This window comes from Acomys minous (assembly GCF_964271855.1).
Source record: "Acomys minous genome assembly, chromosome: 4".
NCBI classification, from domain to species: domain Eukaryota; kingdom Metazoa; phylum Chordata; class Mammalia; order Rodentia; family Muridae; genus Acomys; species Acomys minous.
In genome coordinates this window covers 76,498,377-76,509,345 of record NC_140486.1, presented here as the reverse complement: position 1 = coordinate 76,509,345, position 10,969 = coordinate 76,498,377, and the positions used below count along the sequence as shown (strand labels likewise).

Here is a 10,969-nt window from a genome sequence, read left to right as displayed (position 1 = left end):
TTCTGAGAAGCATGCCTTTAAGCACTCAGGAAGCAGAGGCAGGTGGATCGCTGTGAGTTCAAGGCCAGCCTGGTCTACAAAGCAAGTCCAGGCCAGCCAAGGCTATATAGAGAAACCCTGTCTTGAAAAACAAAACAAAACAAAACAAAAAACAAAGAAGAAGGATAAGAAGAAGAAGGAGGAGGAGGAGGAAGAAGAGGAGGAGGAGGAGGAGAAGAAGAAACATTAATAAAAATCGATTCACCAAAAATATGTTAAGTAATCATTTCTATTAAATTTTCTTGTTTGTGAAAAGTTTTAGGTTAACATGATTTCTTTGAATTTTCTGGGTTTTAAAAATTAATTTATTAGATAAGCACACAAAGTAATGAGTTTCATCAAAGAGACCTCATACTTATACTTGTTGCTGCTGAAATGGGGTCTGATATGAAAACAATCTAACTGCTTTATTTTTGAGACAGGGTCTCCTGTATCCCAGGTTGGCCTCGAACTAGCAATGACACTGACCTTCTGATCCTCCTGTCTTTGCCTCCTAAGCACTTGCACAGACATGCAGCACCATGCTGGTGATCCAACCTTGTGCTTTGGGTCTGCTAAGCAAGCAGTGTGCCACCTGAGCGATGTCCCCAACCCTTATTTTAATGGTTGTTAAGTCATGTGAAGCATACTGCTTCCTTCCGAATCCTTCCTTATGTATGAGTCTTAGAAAACAATCTGATCATGTGACAGATTGCAACTCCAACTTCAGTTTGATGAAGGGCTGAGGATGTGCTACCTTCAAAGGAGATACTTTCTCCATAGGCTGCTGTCATAGTATTAGGAAGATGGTTGTCCAACTGCCAAGGCGCTCCTCAATAAGCTGCCATGCCAGTAGAGGCTCCACTCCAGTGAAGTTTCCCACTGCTGTAGTCTGGATTCCCAACTCGTGGGGAGCTTGTACACTGAAATTAGGTTGATGATGTTGAGAGAGAAAGAGAGAGAGAGAGAGAGAGAGAGAGAGAGAGAGAGAGAGAGAGAGTTTCTACCTTTTCTCACACATACAACATATTCCAGAGTCAAGATATGATCCATGGGGCCCCAAGGTCACTTAGCCTCTTTGAAATAGGGCATATTGTGTTTTCTGTGGAGAAGCTTATAACGCCTAAAAAAATCATCTAGGGGCTGCAGAGATGGGGTCCATAGTTAAAAGAACTTGCTTCTCTTGCAGAGGACCTGGGTTTTTCCCCAGCACTCACGTGTTAGCTCACCATCGTCCATAATTCCAGTTTCAGGGGACCTATGGCAAACAAAACAAATAAAATATGGACAAAAAAGACTTTTAAAAACCTACTAGTAGCTGAGGAAGTGGCTCAGTAGTATAGCATCTGTCTAGCGTGGCAAGGTCCTGGGTTCAATCCCTGCCGGCGAAACTCAGCCAATAGCTCTCGCTAGAGTTGTTAGACACATTTGGAAATGCGTGGGAAGCCTTGGTTGCCACAGTGACTGGCAGGCAGCCGTGGTGGAAGGACGGTGCTGTTAGAATTCAAAGAGATAAAATCAGAGATGCTAAACTTTCCTGCCGTGTGTAATACCATGATGAATAACAAATAACATTTCCCTTTAAGAAATGTGTGTGAGCAGGGCTGCTTACAGGGGCACAGCACTCCTAGCTTCCACTGCGGAGGAGTCTCAAGCACACCTGAGGCTCTCCTTTAGACCATGCAAAGGTTTAGCCCGTTTCTTTTTCCCAGCCTTCAAGGAAGAGAATGATGGATTTGAAGGACGCCAAAAGCCCCATGGTGCATAAGCAAACCCCCATTATTAGATTAATAAGGCTTGTAAAATATTGTCTGTACATGAAAGCAGAAGAAAGACTTGTTGGAGGAAGAAAGAGTTCAGAGAGAGTTCAAAGAATAAGTTTAAAAACTAAATATTGTCTCTAAAAAGGCATTTGAAAACGCAACAGGTTACATACAGATAAAAACAATACAAACCATAGCATGAGTTAATTTACCAAATTATCTTAACTCTAAGAGAATATATTATAAGCAATTAGTTGTGATCTGAGCATAGAAAAAAAACTGGAATAAGGACTGGGTGCCAAAAAAGGACAGGAGACAGGAGCTACTCAGTTTTGGCCCTCTTATGACTGCATTGTCACTACCATAAGCTTTCTGAAAAGAAATGTCAAAATAGCCTGCCCCTTCGAGGGTAACCCTGCCATTGTGACCTGTGTGTTTGCAAGGTGCTTTGGGCAAGGAGCACTCACCGAGTTTGACAGCTACTGCTGCACCTCGGGTCGGCTTTCCAAGAGCTATCGGGTTCCAGGCCCCGTATTAGACAGGCCCACACAATGCCTTGTTTTGTGTTTTAGGCTCACAGTACGGTTTTTATGACCATGGGCACACAAGTTGCTTTCTTTTCTCAGGAGGACTGCTTCCAGGTGTTTCAGAGGAAACTGGACCTGGGGGGAAAAATAAAAGTGGACTTTAAACTGCCCCAGCACAGGATTTGAGGAGATTATGTCGCTGAGCTCTTAATTTAAGATGAAGCACATATTTTAGGATGGGAAAGAAAGTCAATGAAAAAGAGCTTGTCCAGGTAGTAAGTGGCCAGAGAGTACACTGAAACATGGTGCTTTTCCTGTTTTCTGTGTGTGTGTGGGGGGGGGGGGGCGTGGGGTCAGGGGTGGGGTGGGCAGGGGGCTCTGCATGTGCTACCACAGTCCCTGGTTTTGTAGAACATGGTTTTACTATGTAGTCTACTCATATTCTTGCGTTCACCTCCTAAGGGCTAAGGTTACAGGCATGTGCCACCATATGCCCAATATTTCTTTCCTTGGTTGCTTTTTGAGACATGGTCTCATACTACGTAGCCCTAGTTGGCCTGTAGCTCACTACTTGGTGACTACCTACTGGTCACTCTGGCCTTGAGCCTGCTGCAGCAGTCCTCCTGACTCTTCTTCCTCAGGTCACCACACCTGGCAAGGCAATTCTTGTTTGTTTGATTTTGGTTTTCGAGGCAGGGGTTTTCTCTGTGTAGGCTCTGGCTGTCATGGAACTAGCTCTGGAGACCAGACTAGCCTTGAACTCACAGACATTCACCGGCTACTGCCCCTCAAATTGTGGGATTAAAGGCATGTGCCACCACCGCCCAATGGCAAGACAATCCTTAAGGATAATGTAAAAGTGACCAAGACTGTGTATTTTGTTCATTTGACCTGTTAAAATAGATGAAGCTCCGTGTTAAAACCTGTTGCTATGTCTTATTTTAAATTGCAGTACATACACCTGGAAGCCTTGAAAAAAAATGTACTTTTGTAAATTATTTGTATGGCATTTATTTGTTTGTTTGGGTGCTGGAGTGGGTATATGGCTGTGTCTGTACATGCGCAAGTGCTATGGGGTGTTGCGGGTGGGGGGGGGGGAGGCGCATGCGCGCGTGTGCGAGCGCACGTTGTTGTCTCTTTGTGTGTAAGCCAGAGGACAACTTGGAGGACTCAATTCTCTCCTACCATGTGGGTACCAGGGATCAAACTCAAATACAATAATATGCTGTATGCTTCTGCAAACTGGTAAAAGATGCCTGTTTGTAGGGGTAGGTAGAGGTTCCCCACCAGGGCATGAGGTAGAGCAGTAAAATTGGATGTGGTGTTAGCTTGTCCTGGCTGCTTGTCCTTACAGTGCCCTGTCAGCCCCATTTCAATGGTCTGTTTGTTATTCCTTAGGTTTGGGGGACTCTTTGTTCTCTCCTAGTTAGCATCCTTTTCAGCTCACTCCCTTTTCAAAAAATAATCACTTCCTACACTCTCACCCTCGCCCCATCTGCTCTCTTAGGGAGGGACTAGAATCAGAGGAAACCAATGGGGGCTGCGCGGTGGGAATGCCAGCTTCAGGCCATTGTTCCCAGCTGGAATGTCACTCATGTTGGATGGATGAATAAAAACAAGTTGGAAGTTCACGTTGCTATCCCTGTTAAGCAATCTGAGCTTATAAAGTTTGGTTAGTGGGCATCCCAGTCCTGAAATCTCGACAAGAGTCACCCTGTTGGCAGAGCAGGCTATGAGTCAGTCTCATAAGCTGAAATTGTAAGGGAAAAAAAAAACAACTTCCTGTACTGTTCTCTTATTGATTATTGTGGGGAATCTCAAGCTCATTGAGATTCCTTTGATGAACAACTTCCTCACAAAATTAGTTCAGGTTCTAACCTGTGCAAAACCCAGGCAGTTGAAACGCTCAGAGGACATACATATTCTAGTAATATTCTGTAACCAATGAAGCTACACACGGACTCCTGGTACCACCGAGTCTACATCAGTGGCCAGAGAGCATCAACGCTTCACTTGACTGATGGTGGCAACAGTGAAGGCTGAGTCTGACTTTCCTACCTGGGACCATTTCAAAGTGTATGTAAATTTGAAATAAGCTTTTTGAAGTTTCAAAAATGCTTCTCCTTTTTCAAATATGCGTCATGGATTTCTGCCTTCTAGTGTTTATATTATGAATAGGAAAGTAGCTTAAAACATCTATGGATCAGAAAAAGTTATTATAATAACAATGACGGCTATACAGGAACACCTTCATACTGAAAGGAGAAAGACAATATCTCAGAATCTAATTTTTTTTAATGACAGCAAACCCCACAATTCCTGCATGCTTCTTCTAACTGGGCACTGTGTACTCCTGGGGTAAATTCAAATGTTCATCATGATGACTAAAAGATGTGGATGTGAATAAAGTCAGGTGATGAGCAGGGATAAAATGATGGAGACAGAAATGTACTATTATAAAGTCGTCATCTGATAGCTGGCTCAGGGAACAGGGTGGTCTATCTTTGTGTAGAGACAGAGTGAGCCGGGGAAGACAGAAAATGTGCTGAAATTGCTGGGTCTCAGTGGAGGTCATGCGTGTATCTGATAGTTTTATTTCTATTCCTTCAGAGATTCCAAAATAATAAATTACGAAAAGATGGTTGATGAGAACTTTTATATGTGGAGCCTGGGTCTGAAAATTATTGCTTGATATACCATATTTTTTGGACCATAAGATGCACTTCCCCCCAATGTGGGAGGGAAATTAAGATGTACCTTGTGGTCTGATTGCTGTCTTTACTGTTTTTCTTGTTTTACTACTCTAAAAACTGGGTGTGTCTTATGGTCAGGTGCATGTTATAGTCCAAAAAATATGGTACCTGGTCCAATCTGTAAAATGCCCCTCTTCTTAACCTTCAGGCAGTAGACAAGGTGACTGGTTGAAAGCGCCACACCCTTTAGTTGTAGGTCAAACTGAAAGGTGTTCAATCTGGAAAATAGAGACAAATTTAGTTTTCATTTATTCACCGACTTATTGATTTTCCAATCCCTACTGTGTGCCAGCGTGTTGTAGGTGGTGTAGAAACAGCTGTGAGTAAAGCAAAGCAAGCCTTTTCACTCGGAGCTCAGACCATATGGAGGCAGGAGCCTCGGTGGGCACACAGACAGAGAAAAGCACAGGCAATCTGGTGAGGAAAGCGAAGTGTGAGCGATCACAGGTACCCGAGGCAAAAGAGAGTCTCTTGGGCCTAAACAGCAAGAAAAAGTTCTGAGTGGGTAGCATCTAACGTGGGTGTAGGATGTCCCCCCTCACAGGGGGACAGTGAGGGAATGGTCCCTTCAGCTGGTGTATTCCAGAGGCAGAACCCAAGCAAGTGCAGGATAACCTTGGTGAGCAAGAGAGAGAGAAGGGCCTCAGGATGGAGCACAGTGGGAGTCCTCTGGAGGACTGTCAGCACGGAAGCCTCCAACTGATGGTGTTACCAGGAAATCCCGTTAAAGATGGGAGGGAGTGAAGGCAGGAGCAGGCTGTGGCTGAAGCCCCAAGCAAGGAGTGGTGGTGGGATGGACCAGGGTCAGGATTAAAAAGGAAGGAAGGTGGATACATTTAGACGCATTTTATACATGAAAGGAAGGGAGGAAGGAAGGAAGGAAGAAAGAAAAAGAACAAAAGAAAGAGTGAGTCACTGATGGGATGGTTCTGAGGCATAAGGGAGGAGCTGGAGAAATAATATGAATGAAACCAGAGCATGCTCATCTCTGTCTCTCTGTCTCTGTCTCTGTCTCTGTCTCTGTCTCTGTCTCTCTGTCTCTCTGTCTCTGTCTCTGTCTCTGTCTCTCTGTTTCTCTGTCTGTCTCTCTCTCTCTGTCTGTCTCTGTCTGTCTCTCTCTCTCTCTCTCTCTCTCACACACACACACACACACACACAGTTTGCTTGTTTTGTTTTTTGAGACAAGGTTTCTCTGTGTAGCTCTGGCTGCCTTGGAACTCACCACTCTGTAGACCAGGCTGGCCTCCAACTCAGAGATCCTCTTGCCTCTGCCTCCCAAGTGCTGCTATCAAAAGCATGTGCCACCCCTCCCTGCTCACGTGTCTATAATCTTGCATCGTCAATACTGAGTTAGGAGGATTGCCATGCGTGCAGGGACAGCCTGGAGTACATACATAAGAAAATTGTATTTCAAAAAGAAAAGAAAGGAAGTGGGTTGGGGGCGTGGGCGGACATTTTCTAACAGCAACGTGAATTAAGAGGCCAATTTCATGACTCGATGAGCCAGAGGTCCCACACTATTCCAGTTCGACCAGGAAAATGAGTCAGATGTGAAATGCTCAACGTACATTTTTCTAACCTTTCTCATTCTTTGGGAGAGATCCCTGGGAGGCAGCTCTAAGAAGGGCAGGCTTCCTCAAGGCATGCTAACTTGATTACAAGGCAGGCTTCTCCCACCCTTGATTGTGCAAAGGAGGAGAGAGAGGACCCCAAGAGAAACAGCCAAACATGATCATCTTGGTTCGCCTGCCTTAGTTTTGTTTTTAAAGATGTATTTATTATTTACACAGTATTCTGCTCACACATGTGCCTGCCCACCACAAAAAGGCACCAGATCTCATTACAGGTGGTTGTGAGCCACCATGTGGTTGCTGGGAATTGAACTTGGGACCTTTGGAAGAGCAGATGGTGCTCTTAACCTCTAAGCCATCTCTTCAGCCCCCAGCCTCAGTTTCATCTTCCCTGACTTCATCCCCCACACGGGGCTCTCTTTGTAACCCGGCTGCTTATGAGCCTCACACCCTTCTGTCGCTGCACCCAGCACCTTGCTCTGGTAGCTTTCTGATAAGACAGGCTTTTGTGTATATTTTGAATTTCTAAAGCAATTTGAATTCCAAAAAGACTGAAATTTTCTCCATTGAATTTGCTCACATTCCCAAAAGCTGGCAGGATTCCTGGATTCTGAAAACTCAAGATTAAATACCTTACCAAAATTTGGATGCCAGCCTTTGCCAACGGGACATGTTTATGACATGCCATCATTTTTTACCCTGTTATGAGCTGGCAGGCTTTGAGCTCCTTCTGGGTTTAAAATGAGGAGGAGAAGGGATAATTGATCCTTCCCAGCAATGCAACAAAATGTGTCTTGTACGGCTTTATTTTGAAATGCTTAAACGTAGGATTACAAAGTAAATGGGCCACAAGAGTAATCCCATTTGGGGGATGTATTTTAACTAAAAAAAAAAAAAATTGTGAATCTGAAAGACTTACTATTGTACTTTTATGACGTGGAAACTTTCTCTCTCATTTCCCAACACCCAAGTTCTAAAGAGTGGCCATGGTAGAATTAATAGAAAGATGTTGTTTCCTTTGGTTTTGGAGCTAGGCACTCACACACTAAATCAGGATCATCTGAACCATGCTGTGTAGCACAGGCTGCCTTACAGTTCGTGGCAATCTTCCTGGCTCAGTCTCTGAAGCACCAGGATTAGCAGTATGAGCCACCATGCTCAGCTGAGACTTTCTTTAAAGAGTCATTCGTCTTTCGGTTCTAGGGGGATGCCCAAGCTTGAGGACCTGAGTTCGAATCCCTAGTGCCCTTTAAAAAAAAGGAAAGGTGGGCATGGTTGCTCACGTGACTGTATCTTTAGGCAGGCATAGCAGGATCACTGCGGCTTGCTGCTTGCCAGCCTAGCTCCAGGGTCAGTGGCAGACCTTGTGTTGAGGCCTGCAATAAAGTAGACAGTGATAAAGCAAGGTGTCCAGTGTGCATATGTGTGTATGTGTTTGTGTGTGCAGGTGCACAAGCACGTGTACGTGTGCCTGTATGTATATGAATTCCAGAGTTTGATCTTGGTGTCTTCCTCTATCGATCTCCATCTTATTTTTTGAGATAGGGCCTGTCATTGAACCTGGGGCTCACCCATTCAGCTAGATGGGCTGGCCAGTGCCATCTTCCTGTCTGCCTCTCCGGCACTGGGCTTGCAGGCGTACAGTGCCATGTCTGGATTTTTATGTGGAGGCTAGGGATCCAACGCTGTTTTTCATGCTTTCTTGGCAAGAATTTTGTTGATTGAGCAATCTCACTAGGCCCCGAGGAGCCACATCTGAGGTTTAAGTTGCCACGCAGTTGCTGATTGGTGGAAGAGCCCATATGTCAAGGGAATCCATGGTCTAGGGTGTTTCAAGGTGTTAATGTCCTTTATGAGATTAAAATTAGAATTCTGGCACCTGGTCTACTGTGCCCTAGAACTCTTTCACTGCCAGGACGAGGATGAGGACCACGCCCGCTCACATCTGAATTCCTGTAGTCCTAGGCATGGAGGATGGCTCAGGCAGCTCGCCTCTGAGGCCTTTTCAGGTCTGTTCTGTGCTCTGTGTTGTTTTATTTGCAGTCACACAAGTCTTTGCAGGAGGCAGCAAAGTGAAAGAACTACCCTCTATTTAGCATTCAGGAAACAGGCTCTCAGTGGATGATAGCAAATAATTCAGTAAAGAACAGATTAATATTGCAAAACAGAGCCGGGCAGTGGTGGCGCACGCCTTTAATCCCAGCACTCGGGAGGCAGAGGCAGACGGATCTCTGTGAGTTCGAGGCCAGCCTGGTCTACAAAGCGAGTCCAGGACAGCCAAGGCTACACAGAGAGACCCTGTCTTGAAAAACCAAAAAAAAAAAACCCCCCCCCCAAAAAAAACACCCCCCCCAAAAAATATATATATTGCAAATGCCAGCCCCAAGCTTGAGGTATCTTCTACCCCAAGGTACCTCTGCAGAGCAGCAGGAACTGCTTTAGGAAATCAGAGATGCCTTTGACCCTGAAGAGTGAGGACAATCTAAGAGTCTGGCAAGAGAGGCAGGCTCACCGCCAAGGCCCTGGAGAGCATCGCTGGGCCTACTTGCTTTGGATTGTGAGTAAACACACAGAAGAGGGAAGAAATACGTGAGCCTGAGCCCCTTTTCTTACCTTCCAAAAGTTTCTTTCACCCATGAGAGATAAGGAAGAAGATGAGCTGAGGAACAATACCTAAGGAAGCCCCTAGAGCTGCATAGTTCTTGCTTTTACCTGCTGTCCTGGCTAGATGCCAAATTGGGTTGAGGCTACAAACCACATAGGATAGAGGAGGAGAAGTGCCTAGCCTCCTCGAGGAGTAGGTTCAAGATGGATACACAAATTTCCATTTCAGCAGGAGGACAGGACAAAGTTAGAATAGGTTAATTGAAAGTAGTTAAAAGTTACTGAAAATATATCAACATAAAAATAGTTTGATCTGTGTGCTAATGTCTAATTATTACTGTAGTCTTCCATGGCAAAACAGTATTTTTAAATGACAAAGTTAACACTCTTTATTTGAATATATATGTCTTCTAATTTTTCAAGAAAAACTGAAAGTCTATATTTGTATGTGGACACTTCTGACTATTCAACATTGGCTCAAATTTAAAGCCAACAAGCGAGCACGCATGGTGACACATGCCTTTGATCCCAGCACTGAGGATGCAGAAGCAAGTTGATCTCTGTGAGTTCAAGACCAACCCAGTCTACATTTTGAGTTTCAGCACAGCCAGGGACATATAGAAAGATCCTCTCTCAAAACAAAACAAAACAAAACAACAAAACACAACAACAACAACAACAACAAAAAGAAACCAAAAAACAACATAACAACAACAAAAAAATCAACAAGCCAAAAAGTTATTGTAATCAAAACATGGCTGCTTGCTATCAGTTGTTATTACTTATTCTGATCATGTGATAAGGTATATATTGCCCCCTGGTGGAGACTTTCTCCATTCTGGCATTAGCTTTAAGGGATGAGGTGACAGCAAATTTCTCTGTGGTTATTTTGTTTCCTGCTGGGTGGGAGAATTGACCACTTCGAATATCTGTGTCAATGCTTTCTTGGTTTGGCAGCAAGGACCGAACTGAAATTCAATACTAACATGAGAATAGAGTACTCAAACACAGAAAAGAAATGTTCAACACATACATGTTTTAATGCTAGTTTACAGTGCAGAATTATTGCAAAGTATAAATTATTAAATTGTCAGGATGCCTGTTGGGCACCGTTAAAGCAAAGACTTCCAAAGACACTGGGTCATTGTCTTAGTCCACTGTGGCTGCAGGGCTGAGCATCTGGACCATGACTCACTCAGGCAGCTGTCCAATTTCCCCCTGGTACTAAAAAAAGACCTCAGATTCCATTTTCTCATCTGTAAAATATGGGGGTAAATGTATTACCTGTTTTGCTGGGTTGTGGGGTTCTTAGCTGTGGATTCAGGAAGATATGTGTACATCAGGTCAGGCAGGTAGGACTGGCTTATCTTCAGTGCACAACCTTGGCCCAGAATGGGCGTGGCTCTGGGACTTCCTCATTCCCTCTTTTGGGGTTCATTTCTTTTTAACTCTATGTTTCCACGTCTGGAGGCAAAAATATCAGAATTCAAGGCCTTTTGGACTGGGTTACCTGTTTTTGTAGCATATGAAAAATTGTGTCTGAATAGAAGAAGTTTGAATACTAACAGCTGGTGCAGAAAGCACTGTTATGAGGCCTAATTTGCCGAGGATGGAGAGAGTCTTAACGGACTCCTAGTGCCTTTTTGGTTGTTGTTTTAATTTTTAAACTGAAGTATCAGGAAAGTTCCCGAAGTTACAATCAGAATTCAAACACTAGTTAGAGAATTATTGGG

At 44.2% G+C, this 10,969-nt stretch overlaps 1 long non-coding RNA gene across 1 annotated transcript; it reads right to left on the bottom strand.

Moving 5' to 3' along the window:
- Positions 1 to 566: 566 nt before the first annotated feature.
- Positions 567 to 10,593, bottom strand: LOC311596244. Its single transcript, XR_014778791.1, has 5 exons — positions 10,521 to 10,593; positions 5,170 to 5,279; positions 2,249 to 2,443; positions 1,236 to 1,276; positions 567 to 933 (listed from the first exon to the last, which is right to left on the bottom strand). It is a non-coding gene; the product is annotated as an uncharacterized lncRNA (long non-coding RNA).
- Positions 10,594 to 10,969: the final 376 nt, after the last annotated feature.